Source organism: Tenrec ecaudatus, chromosome 4, assembly GCF_050624435.1.
Source record: "Tenrec ecaudatus isolate mTenEca1 chromosome 4, mTenEca1.hap1, whole genome shotgun sequence".
NCBI classification, from domain to species: domain Eukaryota; kingdom Metazoa; phylum Chordata; class Mammalia; order Afrosoricida; family Tenrecidae; genus Tenrec; species Tenrec ecaudatus.
In genome coordinates this window covers 50239862-50261711 of record NC_134533.1, presented here as the reverse complement: position 1 = coordinate 50261711, position 21850 = coordinate 50239862, and the positions used below count along the sequence as shown (strand labels likewise).

Below are 21850 nucleotides of genomic sequence, written 5' to 3'. Positions count from 1 at the left end.
CTTTGTAGACGAGTTAAGAATGGCAGATATGAGGAGTGGGGCATATTACTTCTTCCTTAGAGATGCAGTGCTCTTGGACATCAGCCCCAGGAAGAGTAGCCAGAGTGCTGAACTTGGCCCATCCCCCAGATGTCTCCCGGAGGAAACCCTCATGGAAGCAGCCAAGCTGCTAGCAGAAGTGGAAACAGAGACATGGTGGCACCTTCGAGCTACACCAGCGGTTCTCAACCTTCCTAATGCTGCGACCCTTTCATAGAGTTCCTCAAGTTGTGGTGACGCCCCCCCCCAACCATAAAATTATTTTCATTGCTACTTCATCACTGTTATTTTGCGACTGTTATGAATCAGGCAACCCCCAAAGGGGTCTCGACCCACAGGTTGAGAACCGCTGCTCTATACTGCCCAGCACAACAGCCCCCAGCGCCGTGTGGCTGTTGGACATGGAAAAGGATGAAGCACACTAGCAAGGCGATGGACACAACCGAAATGCCACAGTGGCAGAATGGACAAGTGCATGTTGGTGCGTACACACAGGGGAGCCCTGGGCATCCGCAGAGGATAGGGATGGAACTCCAGTACCCTGTGACCTGGATGCCCGTGGAGGACATCATGCTGAGTGAAGTTACTGAACATGAAAGAAGAAGTGTGGTATGAGGCCCATGTGAGAAAAAGAAAAAGATACAAGTTATCATCCCAAAGAAACAGACTTTGATGGCCCCCAGAGGTTGGGGAGAAAGGGAGAGAAGGGGAACTTATGGGGTAGTAGTCGGATTTGGGGAGATGGAGATGGAGGGGTTGGGGTGGGCGCAAGGCAAGCTGACGGGAGATCTCACCAATTGTTACAGTTGCTGAAAGCAAGATTGGCGATCTGAGCCCAGCCATCTTATGGGAAGAGGGGAAGCAGGCGCGCAGGGCACGGCACGGCCCGCTGCCTCCATGGAGGAACGTGCTGCTAAGCCACCATCATGCCCGGGCACCAACAGGAAGGCTTTGGCTGCATGGTCACCTGTTACTTGACACCAAATATGATCCCTTTGAGGTTTTGAAGGTGGCAGAGAACAAGAAAAAAGAAGCCGGTGAGAGCGAAGTTGGTGGTCTTGGGACCAAGAGCTCCACTCCGGCCGTAGCTCAGACCAACTCCAATGTGGCAGGTAAAGAGTCCCAGAAAGATAGCAAGAATCCACGGCTGGTGTGGTGGACAAGAAGGAGACACGGCTTCCTGTGGCACTTAAGAAAGAAGGAATATTGCATGTTGGAAGAAGAAATGAGCAACACTTTCAGCATGCGGGGAAAATAATTGATAGAAGACCAGAAAGGAGACCATATCAGGAAGGACAATTTGAAAAGCCACTTGAAGAAAAAGGTGAAGGGATAGAATTGTCAGTTGCTAGGCCAATCATTGGCCAGCCTCTCCGAGCCTGGGCTGGTCTTGGAAGAGGGCAAGGAGGCTGTGGATGTGGATTGGGGGGAAGAGGGGATGGCTTTGATTCTTGTGGCAAATGTGAATTTAATAGGCATCATGGAAGGTGGAAGTGACAGGTCTTTTGCACATTATAGTGGCCTGAAGCATGGAGACAAACATGGAGGCCGCAGATCTCACAATGGGGGGGACTCTCACCGATGAATGAACTGAGTTGGATCAATCAAATGTGGCCGAGGAAACAGCTGAAGGTGCAGACCGTCCGAGGCTGACATTGAGAATAAGGTGCATGACGTTGAAGAGGTAAAGGAAGAGGGTTCAAAAGAGACGACACTGAATGAGTGGAAGGCATTTGTTACAAAATAAGGACCGGGCAAAAGTCGAATTTAACACATGAAAACCCAGTGAGGGTGCCATGGGCAGTGGAAGGAGGGATTTGTTCTACTAAGTCAAAAAGCGAAGAGGCTGGTGCTGAAGATTCCCTCATGGGCCTTCATTTGGGGACGCCAGCAAATGATAGAACGTCCCAGCTAGAGACCTTGGCAGCCCAGGGCCTGGTGGCAGGGGAGGGAGACGAGGACGTGGGTGTGGGGGAGGTCCCAATCGGGGCAGCAGGATTGACAGGTCAAGTGCTTCTGTTCCTGATGCAGATGAGCCTCCCAGGCACGTCATAAGACGACCCTGGCTCCCTGGTGGGCCCTCACTCAGAGGCTGTCCATGCTTAAGGATCCCAAATGACTAAGAAATTAGCATTTTTTACAAAAAGACTGTCATTCCTACCGTTCACATGGAAAGATTGAATTTGATCTGTTTTGAAAGTGAACTTCTCTCGTCATGTGGAAGTAACAAATATGGTAGTCGGTTTTGTATTTAAAAATGTCTTGGTAGCAGGGAGGTTTCCGTCATTTTCAGAGATTATGCATTCTTCATGAGTACCTTTGTATTGCTGCTGGCAATTACGCATTCCAAACTTGAAATATAGGTGTGAACAGTGTGTACCAGTCTGAAAAAAAAAAGAACGATGTTCTCATATATAAACCCCTACCTAATTCCCAATGAAAAGTTTAAAAAGAAATGAAATGAAACAGCGCATTCAGTTCCACAGTGACTTACATCAAGTGGCAGTCGTCCCACGTGACTAACGCTGCTGTATTGGACGGCCCTGCAGCCATCCCTTGTTGGGCAGCAGGGCCTCGGAGGGAGCAGCAGGGAGGCCACATCGACCAGGGGAGAGTGGTGAGAAGACGGGCAGCCCTGGCAGGGCCTGCCGCAGGAGGCGGGGGGGGGGGGGGGGGGGGCGGGGCGGATGCGGCAGGGTATGGGGAGGCTGCTGACGCTGCCCTGTGAGGCCTGCGGAGGAGACAACTGTTGGATACAAGTGAGCTTGTGGAGCGTCAATGCCACCTTGCCCTCCACGCGGTCTGGGGGATGGACAGGATACACACCATGTTGTCAGCTGGCTCCTTGGGAACCACGTGTTCAACATACCTGAGTGCTGTCTCTGCTTCCTGCTGAGCGTCGTAGCTCTCTCAAATGTTCCAGCAGTCGCCGGGCTCCTTGTCTGTCTGTATTTACATTTTCTGTCTCAGTAGAGAGGGGAGGGCTGGAGCATGCTGAAAGCACTTTACTTGGGCTGTCATCTTCTAGAGCAGCGATTCTCAACCTCTGGGTCGCGATCCCTTTGGGGTTCGACCGATTCATAACAGTAGCAAAATGACAGTAAGGAAGTAGCAATGAAAATAACTTTACAGTGGGGGGTGGGGGGTCACAACCACATGAGGAACTGCATGAAAGGGTCATGGTATTAGGAAGGGTGAGAACCGCTGTTCTAGATGATGCCTCTCCCGGCCCCACCTGAAACCTTGGAAAGGGCAAGTGATGGGGGCCTGATGGCTTGCCTGCTGTGTGGTAGACTTTGGGTGGGAATCAGCTGGGTCATTGCCATCTAGGTTAATGGCTGCCCCCCTCCTGCCCCACACCATCCACTGGGCACACAGAGAGGAGTGACGTCTCCTTACTCTCTGAAGGGCTTCCCAGAGGAAGTGCGGGATGCGCTGTTGGGAATGAGATGAGCGAGGAAGTTGTAAAATGACCTCCATAAAACAAACAAGCAAACAAATGAACAAACGAACTCATGATTACGGAGTCGATTTGGACCCAGAGCGACCATATGGGTCAGTGTAGAACTGCCCCTGTGGGTTTCCAAGGCGGTCTTTACTGGACTACCGAGCCTCGTGTTTCTCCTGAGAGCGACCGGTGCTTTCAACCGGCTGACCTTTTGGTTAGCACCCCAACCTGAAACCCCCACGCGGTGGTCTGGAAGGGTGATACCTAAAGGACTCACTCTGAGCTTTATTGCAAACAGACCGTGACCAAGATGTGCTTTCTACCATCATGCACTTGGAGGAAGACTGATGAGAGGATGGAGCATTCATTCCTTCAGCGGCAATGTTTGGTCCAGGGCCTGAAACTTCAGCGTTAACAGGCAACAATCCATGACTTACCAAATGCCTCTTACATGCCACCTGCTTTGACAGTCCACTTAATTCTCAGAACCCCCCTTTCTGATAGGCAGTTACTTGCCCCGTTTCCCGGAAGTTAGTAGCTTGTCCAAGGCCCCGCAGCTTGGAGGTGGTGGAGCTAACCCGTCCTCCTTAGCCCACATTCGGAATTGTACCCTGCATGTTCCTGGCTCTAGACAAACTGGGAAAGGAGGTGGCGTCTGTGGGACCAAAACTCAGAGGTCCCTTTCATTCTGGGACCTGGGGACCCTGTGTTGATGGCAGGTGACTCTGTTAAGTCATCTTGTATTCCCACACCTGCAGAATTCCACAGTTTTCAGTCATGTGATGCCTCTACGGCCCGATCGCTTGGGTGGCTGCCCTGGCCCTGGGAGCTCTTAGGTCTGGGGCCCCCCTGTGGAGGATGCCTGTGAGAGGTTCCTGCTGTTTGGGATCCCTGCATTAGACAACTGTGTTCTTGGCATTTGATTTATCCAGACTGGTGTCACTTTTCAAAGGAGCCCTGGGGGTGTCTTGGATGCCCATGGGGCTGCTGACTGCAAGGTCTGCTGTTCAACTCTGTCGCCCGTAGACGGATTAGACTCTGATCCTGTCAAGAGTCACAGCCTTAGAAGCGGCTGTCAGGGACAGCTGTTCTCTGTCATGTGGGGGCCACTGTGATTCTGAATCAACTGGGTGGAAGTGAGTTAGGTTTGGTTTGTGATGCTACACACACACACACACACACACACACACACACACACACGGCCTTCAAACCATTTGTGCGGAAGAGGGAATGAAAAAATAGTGGACTTTCCCCCTCACAAACCTTTTGAAGCCCCTGTGTGTCTGTATTTAGCTCTTTGCCTCAACAAGGGGAACCATTTTTGAACTCTTTTATCTTTATTTTCACATAGTCTTGGTGGCATAGCAGTTAAGTACTCAGCCACCCACCCACCAGCCGTTCTGTAGGGGAAAGATGTGTCAGTCTGTGAAATAAGATACGGCTTCTTTAAGGATGTACAGTCTTGGGACCCATCCAGGCAGTTCGGCTCTGTGTTACAGGGTTGCAATGAGTTGGAATTGACTTGACAGCTACGGGGATCTTTCCATTCCTAATTCAGTCAAGACTGTCTTCTCGACCTCCAAAATTACAGTTTACATTGGCTGGCTTCTCATAATTCTCTATGGCCACAACTCTACTTCAAAGTACTAGGATTTGTTGCTCGCCCTGTCACAATAGCCTCTTCACTGGTCGCCTGGCGTCCGTGTTGTTTCTGTAGTGTGTCCCCAACAGCTGCCAATATAAATCAGATCACGTTACTCTTGTGCTTAATAAGACTCTCCGAATGCTTCTCAATATACTTACCATCCAAACTAAAGACCTAGCTGAAAATTCTACTTTATCTGGCCTCCTGCCTACCGCATTCAGCCAGAGCCCCACTCATTCCCCTTGCTCGCTGTCCTCAGCACACTCTTCTCTCTTGGAACCTACTGTAGCAGCCAGCTATTACTGTGTAACAAAATTCCCCTCCATCAGCAGTAAGCCTCTATCCTCATTTTATAGGACTGCAGATTTATTGAGCAAGGACAGCTAGCTGTGGCACCTCACAGTATTTGAGTGGAGGCCAGCCTCAGGGAATGTTCATTCTAGAGCCCAGGCTGAAGGTACAGTTGCTCTGCAGGGCATTCTCTTTTCATGTCAAGGCATAGGCTGGAGCGGGCAAGGCTAGGGCACAGGCCTATCTTCAGCCTTTGCTCATATCATGCCTGACACTCCATTGGCCAAAGCAAATCAGTGAGGCAGGAGAGTATATTCTGCCCACAGTGGGAGCAGGAAGAGAAGAATATGTGTCACTGAACGATAATCCAATCCACTAAGTGTGCCAAGCTTGTCCTTGCCTCAGAAACGACGGTCTGTTCCCTCTGCCTCAATTCTCTTTGCACACATCTTCGCGCACCTGTCTCCTTCTCACGACTAAGCACTTCCCTTGCAGGTTACCTCCTCAGAGAGGCCGTAGGGCCCTTGGTCTCTATGAAGGCAATCTTTCCAGTTGCTTGGATGACCCTTAGCCTTCACAAAGACAATCTTCCCATCACATGCGATACCTGGCGTATCCTTGTGTGTTTACTGTCTATAATCCTACATGGTTGGGGTTAGCAGGACAGGCTCTTGTTCACAGTGGTGTTCTCGTGCTTGCAGCAGACGTAGATTTAGGAGGGGCTCCATAAATATTTGCAGTTTCACTAGTCACCTGATTCGTATTTGTCTCAAAGTCTAACTGCTGAAAATTATAGGCCCCAAACACCCTAGTTCTGAATATGCATCACCGCACATGCTAGGGTTACCCAAATAGCCTGTTACAATTGAACTAGATAATTATGAAGCTTAATTGGCATTCATTTAGAAGTAGTGATGACACCCATCGAAAGCCATGATCAACGGAAGATAGCACTAATTATGTTGATATCAATATATTCTTTTTGAAAAGAGTGGGCTTCTAACTACCTGCACATGTTCACAACACAATAGGGTGATTTACTGAGTGTTGGCAAGCATTGGAATCCGTAATGAGCCTCTAAATCGAGGTCGCTGGTAACAATGGCGGTCTGTGCGTCAGGATGGATTCCATGACAGTGGGTCTGGGTTAGTTTGGTTCAGATAACCAATTAGAGTGTCTCCCTGGAGCCCTGGTGGCAGAGTGGGTTACTTGCTGGGCTCCTTAATTCAAGACCAGTGGTTCAACACTACCAGCTGCTCCCTGGAAGAATAATGAAGCTTTGTGTTCCCATAGAAGTTTGCAATTTCAGAACCCCGCAGGGGTAGTTTGCCTCTGTTCCGTAAGGCTGCTGCAAGTCAGAATAGACTTTATGAGAGTGAATTTCTAGGGTTTTAAAATAATTAACTTTCAGTTAGCTTCAAAAATAACAAACGGAGTGCCTCTCACTCATGAGAATGAATAAAAAGACATTTATGTTTTTGTCAACTCTGAGAACCTTTATATTCAAGGACTGGGCAGCAGATCTTGAATGATGACTGACCTAGTGAAGTTCCATCATCTTCTAGATGAGGACATTGAGGCTCAAAGCAGGGGCCCTGTGCAGGGATGCATGGGTAGTAATGAATGAAGTGTCAGCTTTAATCCTGGCCAATTGACTCTGAGCTCAGGCTTCTTTCTGATCCTCCATTCTGGTTCTCAATGCAAAGAGAACATATCTTCACAAGGAAGGATTCCTTTCCTATGTCAAGGATGCTTACTGCAATGATTGATCATATAATGAGCCCGTGAAGCAGGTAAGGGCAGGCGTAATGCTGTTCAGTAGGACAGGAGCTGGAGCACCGAGGGACTCTAGTGGTCATGGAGGCACTGGGTGGCAAAGCCCACTGGAAGAGGTCTCCTGGGAAGGCGGCTGTGGTCATTTTGACTGTGGCTGCAGATGGAAGGGGATACACGGCAGGGCCTCTGGTACGTTGGATGTTCAGCACCATTCCTCTCAGTGGTCATGACTAAAGTTCTTAGAGAACATTAGGTTAAGGTCTTTAAGCTTTTCAGGAATGGTAAGGCTTTCAGGGAAAGTGGATGGACTAGTGGAAAGGATGCCTTGCAATCTGACGGATATGGGCTTAAATCCTGGCTGTCCACTTACTAGCTCAATGGGGTTCTGCTGCCCCACCATTAGGGTAGCCTTGATCCTAATGCCAGACTTCCTCTGTCCAATGACTGTTAGTAGCATTCCCTCTTCAGGGATGACATGTGTTCCCAATCGCTGGAAGCCACGTGTGTGTATGAGCAGAATTGTGCTCCACGGGGTGATCCAAGGCTGTTTTTTCAGGAATAGATCGCCAGGCCTTTCTTCTGAGGTATCTCTAGGTGGACTCAGACCTCGCATCTTTTGGTTAGCTGCCAAGTACGTGAAGTGTTTGTGCCACGTAGGACTCCCATGGCACCTAACAAATACTTACTAATTCGTGGCATCTATGTATAGATGTATTTATTGTCACACAGAGTGTGTATGTGTGTATTATTGAACGTTGCCCATTTTTTTTGTTCTATCCTCTTTGCCAAGCGGAGCCGACAGATAAAGGATATTGAAGGGTGTCTTTTATTTATGTGGCATTTGCTCGATCAACTTTGGACTTGTGTTCTTGGGCGACTCATCAACATTTATGTAAGTTGTTTATCTCTGACAGTTTTCTAAGTGAAAACCCAGGGTGTGGAAGACCTGTGGCCCCCAGGGGTGCTGTTCCGTCTATTCCACACACACATTATAGGCTGGAAAGAACCATGAAAAGGCTTTGACTTCATCTTCGTGACTGGTCAGCACCTGGTTGTCATCATTCCAACGTGATAAAAATCACTCACAGGGGCTCTCTGGTTAGCTGATTCCTGCTCCACTTCCCTTAATCTCAGAGAGGAGTCTTGTTCATAATTATATGTCTTGACTTCATTTTTATAAAACACATGGTACAATAATAGTAATTTCATGGAAAATTGAATATTGTCTTACAGTGATGGGTACACTGACCCAGGAGGGCAATTGAATGCATTAAAATAGTGAGAAATTGTTAAGTAACATGTGGAGGAAATGTCCCTGCTTTGAGGTTCTGTGTATAAATAACTATAATTATGTGGTCATGCATGTTTGGGGCTATTTTATGGTGAAGTCTTTGATCTAAGAGAACATGAATCTGCTTCAGCAAAGAGAATGTGTCTTGGTTAGCAAAATAATGGGGAACCTGGCATGAATGAAAATGACCTGTTCAGTTTGGCATCTTGTCATTCGAAAGAGAGAGACGGGACTGAGATGTAGTTTGGAAGGCAGAGGACAGTGCTGGAAATCAGAGTGGCCTGGTTCTGAGAGATCAACCCGGGTTTGGGAGCACCAGACGTCTTGATGGTGGTAGCTCTGTGTGGTTTCTCTGGCTTGTGTTGCTGGGAAAAGCATGTTGACAACCGGCATGAGCTCAATGGCCCTGTCTGTTGGCATCATGACACGAAGGTAAGGCTGACCTGGGAAGGATGTGGCATTCGAGAGCGTAGTGCCTCGCTTGATTGGCTACACTGCTAAGTCTGAATCACTGCATTGCCCTTACTATAGCTGTAGACGGTTGCGCTGATCCAAGAGTTAAAGCTAGGTGCAAAGCCTTCGTTACATGGCAGAAGTCTTTCCCTTCTTGACCTATGCACAGTGCAATTAGCAAATATCATTATCCCTTCAGTGAATTCCAGTGCTCTAGGGGTTTCCTAAAAACTCTCCACAGTCTGTGTAGTCTGGCCCCTGCCAGCAGCTCCCAGCAGCCTTCCAGCTCCCCCATTTGTACCTGGAACAACAGCCACCTTGATGTTCTTGGAATGCCTCATCGTTCTTCACGGGTAAGGGTCGTATAGTTTGCCTAAAAATAGCAGTTTATAATTTGCTTTGATAATAAAGGTTTACTTATTATCACATATAATGAAAAGCTCAGAAAATTCCAACTCCCTGCCATCGAGTGGATTCCGACTCTTAGCCACCCTATAGGACAAAGCACAATTGCTTCTGTGCGTGGCTGAGGCAGTGAAGCTTTATGGGAGTAGAACGTCTCATCGTTCTCCTGGTGGTTTCTAACTGTTGACCTTAAGGTTAGCAGCCCAGCCCTTAACTCTGTCACCAGGGCTCCAGAGCCTCATCTGCTGAACCAAAACCCCAACACCAACTCACTACTACTGAGTTGATTTGAATTACTTGGTAAGACTTTTCTACCCAAAGTGTTTTTAATGCTCACCAAATGACTCAGTGGACGCGTGTAAGTAGGGTGTCAAGGACTTGAAGTTGGGGACTGGTCAGTTTTGCCATTGCACTGGGTGTAAATGCCAGGCCAGAATGAGGAAGAAGAATCCCAGGACCATGACAAAAGAACTATGAGGGATACCCCCCCCCCAAAACCCAGATTTCACCCCCAAAACTATGTATTTATTTTTTGTTTGCAAAATAACCGTATCACCTTCAAAGTACTCTCTATTACACTTGATACATTTGTCAAATCTGTGATTCCATTCTTGGGAACAGTTTTTCAAACTTACCTGTTTGAATGGCTGACAGCATGTCTCATGTTTTTCTTCACCTCTCAGTCAAATTACTGTCCTTTCCTGTTTCTCTTCATTCATAGAAACAAAGGGAAGTCACGTGGAGTGAGGTCAGGTGCGTGGGGAAGAGAGGCATGCTGTTTTTTTGCCCAAAACTGGTGCACTGAGATGGCTGTGTGAGCAGATGCATTGTCGTGGTGGCCCCATCAGTGCCCCATCTGCCACAAATCAGGTCTTTTTTTGTCACACACTGTTATGTAATCTTTTCAGACTTTCTAAATAGAAAGCTTGATTAACAATCTGACCTGATGGAACGAACTCCAAATGCACGACAAGTCGACATGTTTGTGCATTCAGGAAGGTGACGATGTCCACAACAAGGTTTGTCATCCATCAACCTTTTCTGAAATGAGAAAACCACTGTACATTTGAGTTTTTCACATAGTGCTGTCCTTGTAAGCGGAGTCCAACATCACAACAGTTTCTGTGGCATTTTGCCCCAGCAGGAAACAGAACTTCATGGCAACATGCTGTTCTCTTAAGTCGGCTTTCACAAAAACTGAGGTTCAAGTGAAACTGCTTTTACGAAAAAATTCACTGTGACCAGAGAGAACCTTCCTAGGCGATGCCACTGGGTGCACTAACTCAGAGCAAGTTGCTTGATGCTCACCTAGTGGGAAAAAAATGTGTACTACAAAAGCTCTTCTCCTCCCAGTGCAATTCTGGTTTTGGTTTTGGGGGGCACCCCCTCGTATGAGGGGAGTGCATTCAAGATCCCTGGGTAAAGAAGGGCACTGGCAGTATGAACAGTAGACTTCCCAGCCCACCGTAGAAGTAAAGCTGTGTACCTCCAGGCAGGAGGTAGGCTTTCAGAGTGAGGTGTCCTTTGAGCATTTATCAGCACTAAGGGAACTTTGTGGCACTTGACCAACCAGGGCAAAGGTCACGGAGCCCCACAGCTGAGGTCAAGGACCAGAGGGAGACGAGTCTGCCATCATGACTGTGAGGAAGCGCTGTGGGCAGCGTAGTTTAAACAATTCTGATCCTATCTTGTAGCCTGTTGCCTTCCTTAATAGGCTCCATGATTGTGAGGGTTTTCTCTGAGTTACGTGGGGCCATCGCAATATATGATCAAACCCAGCAGAGAAGTAGAGTGCCAGGGGAAGGAATGGTTGGCGTCCGCACGAAGAGGGTGGGAGCTTGAGACCTATCTGACATCTGCATCATAGGAATTTGCCTTGGACTATGTGGAGTTAGATTTTTCCTTCCCCCTGAAAGAGACTGAGGAGGTCATATGCTGCTTCCACACCATTATCATTAGTTTTTGTAAGCATGAGCTCTCTTTTTTTGTGGGGAGGAGGTAGGAAATTACAGTATTTGAAGGAATACTACGAGTGAAGAACTTGCATAAATGTGTTGGTACAACTTAAAGGATAGGTACACTCAATATGCAAGTACTGCCTCAGTCACCGATTGATACCGGAGGAGTAACAGCAGCAGGACCAGGAGACAGTACGAGACTGAAGGTGGATTCACAGCCCACAAAGCAAGTGAAGCTGAGTGCTTTGGGGCAGGAGGGTGGCCTGTGGAGTGGGGTTTCTCTGGGTACTTCATAGGAGACCTGGATTTTTCTAACCTGTAGAGCTGGAGCTTTGCGCTTTGGGTTGAGGCTTATAGCAGAATTGCATGCCCTCTGGGCATTTACTGGTAGTTCTAAAAGAGCTTTGTACTATTGCCTCAGCAGGGCAGAGACCAAGCCAAGAGGCTGAGGGCCACAGAGGCTGAGAAGGGCAGAGGAGAAACTGTCCTGACTGAACAACTGAATCCTGAACATTTCTTATGTGCAACCTGTTGACTTCCCTAGTAAACCTCATAACTGTATTGCCTGTGCGTTCTCTGTGGCCACTGCAATGAACTGCAGGACCTAGCAGAAAAGCAGAGGGCCTTGGGAGGAATGGTTGATGTCACACTAGGGTCAAGAAAGATGGAGGATGGAGGCATGTGTTGCTAGTGGCAATCAGCCTTGGGAGCCCCAGTTGGTCAGATGTGTCTCCCAGGCTCTTTTAACAATTGTTTTAATGTGAATATACTTGGATTGTACCACTTTCCGATCATTCTTTTTAAAGGAAAAGACTTTTTCCTACTTCTGTAAGTTTGTTTGACCTGGGTTCTAGCTCTTTCAGGTTATACTGCACTTTAATTTCTTATGGGGCAATACCTAGACGTGGGATTCTTGGATCATAAGGCATGCATATAAATTACTTTACCATCCCACCAGAGTTCTCCAAAGGAGTTGTCCATGTTACAACCCATCAAAGAGCCCCATTGTCACCACAGGAGCATCCCAGTTGCTCCACATTCTGGTCAGCATTTAGTATTTGCAATTTCTTTTCAAGCTATGAGTCAGAAATGACTTAGTAGAAACTTAAAAATTATTATAAAAATTTAAATTATTGTAGTGCAGTGCATCTTACTGTGGCATCCCATTGAGGTTTTAATTGACATTTCCCTGATGATTAATGATGTTGAGTGTCTACATTAGTTTGGGTAGACTAGAGAAACAAATCCATGGACACACACATACATATGTGTATAAGAAAGAGATTTATATACAAGAGCAATTGAACATTGAAAAAACATCCCAGCCCAGTCCAGATCAAGTCCATAAGTCTGATATTAGCCCATATGTCTTATACCAATCTATAAAGTCCTCTTCAGACTCACGAAACACATGCAATGAAGCCAAATGCAGGGCGATCACAAGCCAGTGGGTAGAAAGTTTTTGGGTCCAGTGGCATTGTAATCATCCCAGTGCTGGCGGGGGTCTCTCTGTGGCTTCTCTGGCTTCAGAGGTCTGGTTACATCCATGTGGCTTGTCTGGTTCAGGGCACTAGGGTAGTTCCATGTGTGTTGTCAGCTGCAATGTCTCCCAGGGAGTGGCAGAGAGAGAAAAGTGTCTCCCGCCTCCAAGGAGGAAGTACTAGATTTCCCAGAATTCTCAGGACAAGGCCAGGCCCACACAGAGGCCTCATTGGCTCTGATATGATTGACAGGCTAGACTCCACCCCTATGTTCTTAATCTCAAATTGACAAATGATTATATAACTGCTATAGTGTCTTTTATATTTTTGGCCATATCTATGTCTTTCTGAAAGGTCTGTTAAAGACTACCCATTTAAATTTTCGGTTTGTTGTGGAAGTTGTTTTTTTTTTTAATCCCGCTTTAAAAAAAATCCTGTTTAAAGGTCTTTGTCAAGTATTTGTGTCAGGAAGTACTGCTGGTAGGCTTCCAGTTCAGAGTAAATTCAAACCCAAACTCACTGCCGTTGATTCAATTCCCACTCATAGTGCCTCTGTGGGTTTCTGAGACTGACACTGTTTGTGGAGGTAGAGAGTCCCCTCTTTCTCCCTTGGAGAGGTTACTGATTTCCAACTGTTGAAGTTAACAGCCAACTTGTAAGCACATGCTATCAGAACTCCAATCTTGTTCACAGTGCAACAGTTTATTCCAAACAAAATCTCCGTAAGCACATTTCTATCACCAGAGGGTGCTTGTAGACAAGCTCTCTCAGGAATACCCTCTCTTAGAATGCCTTCAAAAGAAACGTCCAATCAAAAGTCTCATTTTGAGATTTGCTGGTCAGCTCAGAATGCTATGGTGATGTGGTAGTTACATAATTTGGTGTCAACTTGAGACTATTAAGAGTGAAGGGATGGAATTTAACCCATCAATCAGGTGGCAGCTTGATGACCTCATTTGGAGGCGCTAGGGAGATAAATAGCTCACTAAAGGCTAGAAGGGACCACACTCCCTTCGAGACATTCCTGTTGACAAGCCACATGGAGCTATGCTGATAGAGTCAGAGCCTGGAGCTGGAGGAGCCACATGGAGACCCACGCCAGCACAGAGATCCTTCCACCACCACTGGATCCACAAGACTTTCCACCTACTGGCCTGTGATCTTCCTGCATTTGGCATCATTGCATGGCTGTGTGAGTCTAAAGAGGAATTTATGGACTAGTATCAACATAAGGGGTAAGATCGGACTTATGGACTTGATCTGGACTGGGCTGTTTTCCTCATGTACAATTGCTCTTTGATGTAAAGTTTTCTCTTATACACATATGAGTGTCTATGAATTTGTTTCTCTAGTTAACTCAGCATAATACAGGTGACCAGGACGCCAAAGGCTGAATCTTGATAGTTTTCTCCAAGGACCAAGGACAATCATGGGGTGGGGAGGGGCAGCTCTTAGGAGAAGGTTCCCAGAAACCTATGACCACATTGAAGAAGTAAAAAACCGGGAGAGTTGTGTCCAGACATTTCCCCCAATATGGCAGCCCACCTGCTCCTTCTTCGAGGGTAGCAAGGGCTGTGACCGGAGAAATCCATTGGGGAGCCTTCCCTCATCCACTCTACAGCTCTGCTCTTGCTTTTGGAGACTTCTTTTGCTCTTCACTCTCAGAGAACATCGAGAAAGCCTGCAATCTGAGTTATCTGAAGTTGTCCCACACTGCCATGTTGATATGGTGTGTAAACTAAAGGGAGCAGTAATTTTGGAAGTGTTAGAGAGATGGGAGACTGACTTCAGAAGTCAATCTATAGAAGTCTAGTAGATATGTTAAGAAACAATAGCTTTAGATTATGCTATTTCTGTGTAATAGAAGTTTCTATGATGCTTGCTGTGTTTTTCACAGGCAGGAATTAAAATTTTTAATGAAAGCTGTTTTATTTTTTTACCTGGCTTTGTGTGTCTTGTTAAGGACAGCCTACCCTATCATCATGGAAAAAATTGTTTCCCAGACACTGTTTTTCCAGTTTTTATGCTTCAGTCTGTGAGGCATTTTTGAAGCATTTTTTTGTATTTGATGTGAGATTGAGGCCTATTTTTTTTTACATCGATGTCCAGATGTTTCAGCACAATTTGTTAAAAGACTATTTTACTGAGGTGGTGTTTTGTCAAAAGTCATTTGACTATAAATGTGTGGGCATATTTCTTTATTATCCACTTGAGTTCTACTCTATTGGCATGGCCCTCACAGCCATAATCTCTTATGTGATATATAATAATTCTGGATTTTATATGCCTGTGACTCTGGTCCCATTCTGGAGGGCATCCTCTGCTAATACACAGAAATGGAATGAGATTGACTTCTGATCTTTGTAGAGAGTGGAAACCGGACCACACTCTCAGCTTACTGGTTATCTTGATTACTAAACCCGCAACGATGTAAGGAATTATATTCTACAGCTGAGAGAAGAAAGAAAACTCTTTGTGAAGTGACCTGGAATAAAGACTGGCTGAGTAAGATCAGCAGGAGGCCAGTGCCTACTGGAAACATCTTGCCAGACGCTCCAGGTCATCTGTACGTAAATAAGATACAGCCCAGGGGTGGAGAATAGATTACATTTAAGTGAAATTTGATTGTACCATGCAACTCCCACCTAATGAGCTTTCCCTGCGTGGGTCTGGTAAGAAGGTGGGGGAAGATGCTGATAGGATTCCCCTGTGAGTATTGGTGAGCCGGTTTCCCTGCAAGGCCATCCTGCTGTGTATAAAATGAGCCCTCTGGGAAGTAGGGAGTGTGAGCTCATCACTGGCAAGACCCGAGAGTGAATTGTGTCCTCTGCTCCTAGCTCTGGCTTACCACTGGCTGACCTACAGACTGGACTGTACCTACCACTGGGCGAGACATTCCTTGGAACTTGTGTGAAGTCCATGGGATACCACAGTGACTTGCAGAACCTGGTGACCAACCGATGTGAAGGCATAGATAGACCAATGGTGGGGGTGGAGTGGGGATGGGGAAGATGGAGCAGACTGTCTTCTTGAAGGCTTGGACTTCTTCAATCTCCACCTTATGGGACCAGTTTGGTAACAAGTCTTATAAAAGAACTGATTACGATATTTTTGTTCTTAGGCTTAATACTATACCTTTCTGATGATCATGCTTTATAGTAAATCTTAAAGTAAGTAGCGTGTCACTCTTGTTTCCTTTTACTTCCCCAAGATGGTTCAGTGACTCTAGATCTTTTCCATCTTAATTTGTTTTCGTTTCAGCTTGCGGTTCTTTGGAATGTCCTGTGAGAGCTCGGTTGTTGCTGGTGCCGGTGGTTGTGGCCCTTAGCCAGTTCTTAATCACGGTGACTCAGGTGTACGAGGTGAACTGCTTCATAGAGTTTTCAGGTAGACCGCAAGCTTCCTTTCCAAGAGGCCTCTGGAAAAGGCTTTGAACTGGCAGGTTTTCTGCCCGTAGTCAAGTGCTTAACCTTTTTTTCCACCCAGGGGTTCCATTGGGATTGTATTCAATCTCAGGAACTCTGGTGGCTTAGTCGGTGGTGCTTTGGTCTGCTAGTGACGAGGCTGGTGCTTCAGTTCCCCCAGCTGCTCTGAGGCAGATAGACGTATCTTTCTACTCCTAAAGTGTGGAGTCTTGGAGACCCACCGGAGCTTTCCTGTTGTATGGGGCTGCCATGAGTCACGAGTGTTTTGGAGTTTGGTTTGAAATCTTTTAGGAGATAATGCCCATCTTAAAACACGAATATTACAAACCAGGAATGTGTCACCATCAGTTTAGGTCTTTCAGATTTTTTAGCATTGCTTTGTAGGATTTAAGGTAGAGGTGTTGCCCATCTTGCGTGGATTTATTTTTAGGTACTCTATATTTTATGCTGTTTTACATTGCATGACACTTCGCTTTTACTTTTAAATGTTTGTTAAATCTATTTTATAGATAAGAAATTAACTTTTATATAGTTACCATTTGTGTTGAGGCCTCAATAAATATAGTTACCATTTGTGTTGAGGCCTCAAAAAAACTTGTCATGTTGTCTCCCCTTCCGCCCCCACCCCCGCAGACCCTATAGCGTTTTCTTAAATTGGTCACGTCCCTCATCTGCAGATAATGCCAGTGGTACATCTTTCTGTCTAATCGCTTCCATTTCTTCCTCTCTTTGCCTTACTACATCAAGGCCTCCAGTCCACTGTGGAATCGATGTGACAAGAGGAGAGCATTTTTGTTTTCCTCCTGGTATTCCAGAGCTTCCCCATCTGGTAGGATAGATTGTGACTGAAAGTTGCTGTCGCGTTTTATGGACCCCAGGGGTACAGAGAATTGTCCCATAGGTTTTTCAGGTGTGTGACCTTTGGGAAGCTGGCTGCCGTTCACGTTGCCTCTGGGCGGATTTGTACCTGCAGGCCTTTGCAGTGAGGACATTGTCAGGCTTGTTTGCTGAGTTTTTTTGATTTTTAAATGATTAATGGTTGTTGCATTTGCCCAAGTGCTCGTTCTGCCTCCATGGAGACAATTTGGTGCCGACTCTTGCTTGAGTCAGCCTTGGGAGCAGTCATTTCAACAGCAGGGACCGTGGGAGGGCAGAAATTTACAAACATCTCATGGACAAATGGCAAAGAAAATCAGCTCTTCTGTGAGAATTTTATCTTGTAAATAAAATCCTAACTACTGAGACCATAAACTTATTTTGTATCCATGTTATCCATAGGCAGAAACTTCTAAAGTACATGCTGTGCCCCAGAACCACATGGTTTTAAGATCTTATTAATAACCACGTTTCAATGGGAAACAAGGAAAAGGAAGGCATCACACCATGCTGGAAATAGAAGGTATGATGTGCGCAGATGGCAGAGAGCCTTTCTGACTAGCTGAAGAGTCCCTTCCTCATGACCTTGATATGCGGCAAACAGGAATCACAGGCAACGAAAGTACCAGGTTCTGGGCCCAGAGCCCTAATGATTCTCATCCAGAGAAACGGAAAGAATTCACTTCGGTCATCAAGATTGTGTATCTAAGGAAGATTCAGGAAGGATAGGGGAAGTGCCGGAAGGCTGGCTTTATTATTTTGTGATGGATGGAGAAAATAGATTCCAGAAAAAATAGTTGGAGGACCTAAATATCTCTTCTTGGAAAAATTCCATAGATGCCATATACCAGATGGGAATGTTAGAAGAGACATTTTGACGCCTTTGGACTTGGTTCAAGAATCCATCCAAAGTCCCATTTCTCAGATGACTTCTCAGATTCCAGAAGGCAGAATTGGTTCAGCCTGGTCTTTGTGCTTCTGCATGGATAGTATCTGGCTCTGGCCCTTCTCTTGTGAATTGTGTTCTTACATGTCTGCTTTCTTCTTTTCAAAGACCAGGGCACGTCTCTTCTCTGTTGTACCCTTGAGCTTAGCATGCATAGTGCATCAGCCCGAGAAAAGGCATCATACATGTCTGTGTGCTACATTACATGACAGGGACGTCCACCTCACCTTCCTTAGAGAATCTCGTGTGCCAGCTAAATTATTGTATTTGTAATGAATCAATAGCCAATTCAGAATGGCTTGAGTACAAAAGACAAATGTTACTGGCTCGTGCGACCAATGTCAAGAGTAAAAGTGGCCTCAGCACCTGAAGCAAGGTGTTCCAATGTCATCAAGACCTTAATGTCTGTCTTTTTACCTCTGCTCTGTTTTATTATGGGCTGGCTACGTGTAGACAGTCTCTTTCTGGGGAGCAAGATAGTCTGGCAAGGCCTAGGCAAACAGGACATTCTCTCAAGAACTCTAGTGCAAAAAAGATTTCCCTTTTCCCAGTAAGTCCAACAAAACTGGACTTGTGTCTCACTGACCAGGATGTATAATAGGCTGACTTGCCAGACTGAGGCCTGAGGTTTAACAGATGACATCTTAGGCCTAAAGGGATGACATCTGCACTTGAATTACACGGACTGAAAATAGATGAGGATGATATTGTTACCAAAAGAAACAAGGAAGGTGTTGGAAGATGAGCAGGAAGAAATGAAGGCCCTCAGGATCCTGGACCAGTTTATCCATTGTCATCTCACAGACAAATGTGCTTTAATTTCAGCAAGGCCTTTAACATAGTCTATGAGGATGTTCTTCGCAGAAGACATTAAGTGTGAACTTGCTGATACTGCAGTTCAGTAGATTTGTAGTTGGCTGAACACACTCTTAAGCGTTAATTCGTGATGTGAGTTGACCTGAAAGTTGGTCCCCTGGACCATGCTGTCTGCTTTTGTTCATAATCCTTTCTTGGTTGGCATTTTCCATCAGCAACTTGAATGAAGACTTCACAGGGTAGCGATCAAACCTTTTAGGTCAATGGCTCCTAGATTTTTGGACTTCACAATCTAGTACAATTGCAAGAAAGGAAAAAAAATGAAGAAACTATGCAGGATCCTTCCATTTTTATTTTTGCCTAGTCATGCCACAAATGTTACACATGAACTATCCTCTATTCATTTCCTTAAAAGGACATTTTATTTATTTTTTTAAAAGGACATTTTAATCTCAAAGGGAGGACAACATGCTCTCAGAATGACAGTCTGGGCTTCTGAAGGAAGGACAGCTGACTGCCTGGTACTGACCTTGAATGGAGATCATGTAATGGCTTGAATACAATTACATCATAAAAGTTCAATTTTTCAAAATTGCAATGAGTATAATTTCTGTAATTTTCTTTGTCTCGATATACCATCTTAGGGATTTCTATTTGACAAGGCATCCTAACCTGGAGCTTTTATGCTCTCCTAATTGTGTACTTGACATTTTTGTTTTGTTTTGCTTCCTCTGTGGGAAGTTCAGGTTCCCAAAGTTTTGCTTGGAAAAACAAAAGAAATAATGTTATTTCATTTAACTCAGATACTTTCATTATATGAAGAGGCATAGAGATTCCTCCACCTCAGCCCGCACATCTTAGCCTTGACATACCTCAGCCAGCTCCCTGACCTTTTTTCCACACACAGCTGAGGAAGCTGTGGTTCTTGCCAGTGAGGTGTGCAGGCAGGATAATGGGGCAGTCTGCCCAGCAGGTTGCTCGCTCTTCAGGCACATGCCAGGGCCCCCGGTCATCTCCATGATGCAGGAAGGAAACCAGCATGAGGGGTGTGGGGAACCTGCAAATCCTGCCCCACCTTCTGGCCGAGCCCCTGTTTGTAGCAGCCCATTGAGGGGCTACTGCTGGCAGGGATGGGGCGGCTGGAGGCAGAGCTGTTTCACTACATCAGAGAAGCAGGCTTTCTGAATTTCCACAGCCTGGAAGCCAGGAACCGACCATGGATTCCTATCAGGTGCTTCTGAGTGCTTCTGAGCCTGAGCTGCACAACTGCAAGCCGAGCTTGAGAACGTGCATGTGAAAAAGACCCGTGGTTTTTAATGGACTCAAGTTCAGCACGGCCCAGCTGTGTGATTTTCCTGCCAGGAGAGGCTGTGCCATCAATCGTAGGGCACCTTAATGAGGACATAATGTCCAATTCATGGTAGTTGCACCTGAGCAAGATGGCTGATGTTTCAGATCCCGCATTTCTTTGCTGCTGGGCTGCTGCTTTGTGAAGTGTAGGGTATTTATCAGCATCACCACTTGCTTCATGAAAAATAACTCCCAGGTTGCCAAATGTCCCCTATTACAAAATTGCTTCCAGTTGAAAATCTCTGCCCTGAAGGTTTGATGCACCAACGGTTAAAGGCTTGACCCCACCCAAGGGGGCTGGTGCTCAGAGGCATTCAGAAGAAAGGACCTGAGCATCTGCTTCCGAAAGAGCTTAAAACCAGAAAGAAAACCAACCAACGCACTGCCCTCCAGCCAGTTCTGAATTAGAGAGCTGTTGCTAACCTGAGGCTCAGCAGTTTGAAAGCATCGGGCTTGGAAACCCCGGCGGACAATGCTATCCTGTCCTATAGGGTGGCTATGCGTTAATCGATCCATTGCTAGTGAGTTTGGTTTGGTTGTTGGTCCATCCACTCCTGAGGGTTTCTGGGGCTCTAAATCTTCAGGGGAGCAGAAAGCCCCATCTTCCTCTCCTGAGTGACTGGTGGGTTCAAACCGCTGATTGGCTGGTTGGCAGCCCACTGTGGAAATGGCCGTCCCTCGGGTTCCTTCTGAAGATCATCCCACCATCTTTGAGTTTGATGATTCATAACTATAGCCTCTCATTGCTTCTATGAGAGATGAAAGGTCATACCTGTTGAAAAGCCGAGGGAGCCTAGTTTTCCTTTGAAACATGAGTCAAAATCAGTTCAAGGACAGCGTGCTCGGTGCTTTGACTTTGGGCTCTAACTAGCCATTGCCATGTATGCAGCTTGTGCTTGGTTCTTGGCTTCAGATTTGATGAAAAATCATGACAGCTGGACTAAGTTGAGAGGAGAGGGACGGACAAAGATGAGGTCTTTGAAAGCCAGGTCAACTGAATGTTAGACACTTAGACTGTGTAGACTGGAGGGAGAAGATCTTACATGGTGGCGGTGGAAGAATGGGGGTTAGGATGGATAGCCCCACTGTACAGCTGTCTTCCCAAATGTTTGTTCTCCATCCTTATTTCCCTTTCTCAATTCCTTGGTTTAATTCCCCTTTCTGCTACATTACCCACTCTTCACTAGGCACAGTGTGACCTCTCTTGTGTTAATCCCTGACCTTGGATACATCCCATCCTCTGACCTAGCAGGGATGGTGAGCTTAGGTGGTTTATGACCTTTCAAATCCCTTTTGTCAGTCTGAACAAAGTTTCAGTGCTTGTATATCCCACGTGCCGCCTCCTCCCAGGATATTTCCCAGCAGCTGCTTCCAAGCATTTCATTTCCCTTATCTGACCTGTGTCAGTCTGGGTAAACTAGGAAACAAATCCACAGGAACTCATATGTAAGAGAGAGTTTTATATAAAGGGTAAGTGCACATCAAGAAAACATCCCAACCCAGTGCTGCCCAAGCCCATAAATCCAACGTTAGCCCATATGTCCGACACCAATCCACAAAGTCCTCCTCCATCTCACAAAACTACGCATCCCCCCCCCCCCCCGGACCACATGCAGCCCACTGATGACATTTATCCAGCATGCTGGGTGT

The 21850-nt window shown here is 46.3% G+C and overlaps 1 protein-coding gene and 1 pseudogene across 1 annotated transcript in view; both read left to right on the top strand.

Moving 5' to 3' along the window:
- NELL1 (neural EGFL like 1) overlaps positions 1 to 21850 on the top strand; it is a 989599-nt gene that overhangs the window by 33374 nt on the left and 934375 nt on the right. The gene's annotated exons all lie outside the window — the stretch shown is intronic.
- Positions 966 to 4270, top strand: LOC142444275 (SERPINE1 mRNA-binding protein 1 pseudogene; annotated as a pseudogene).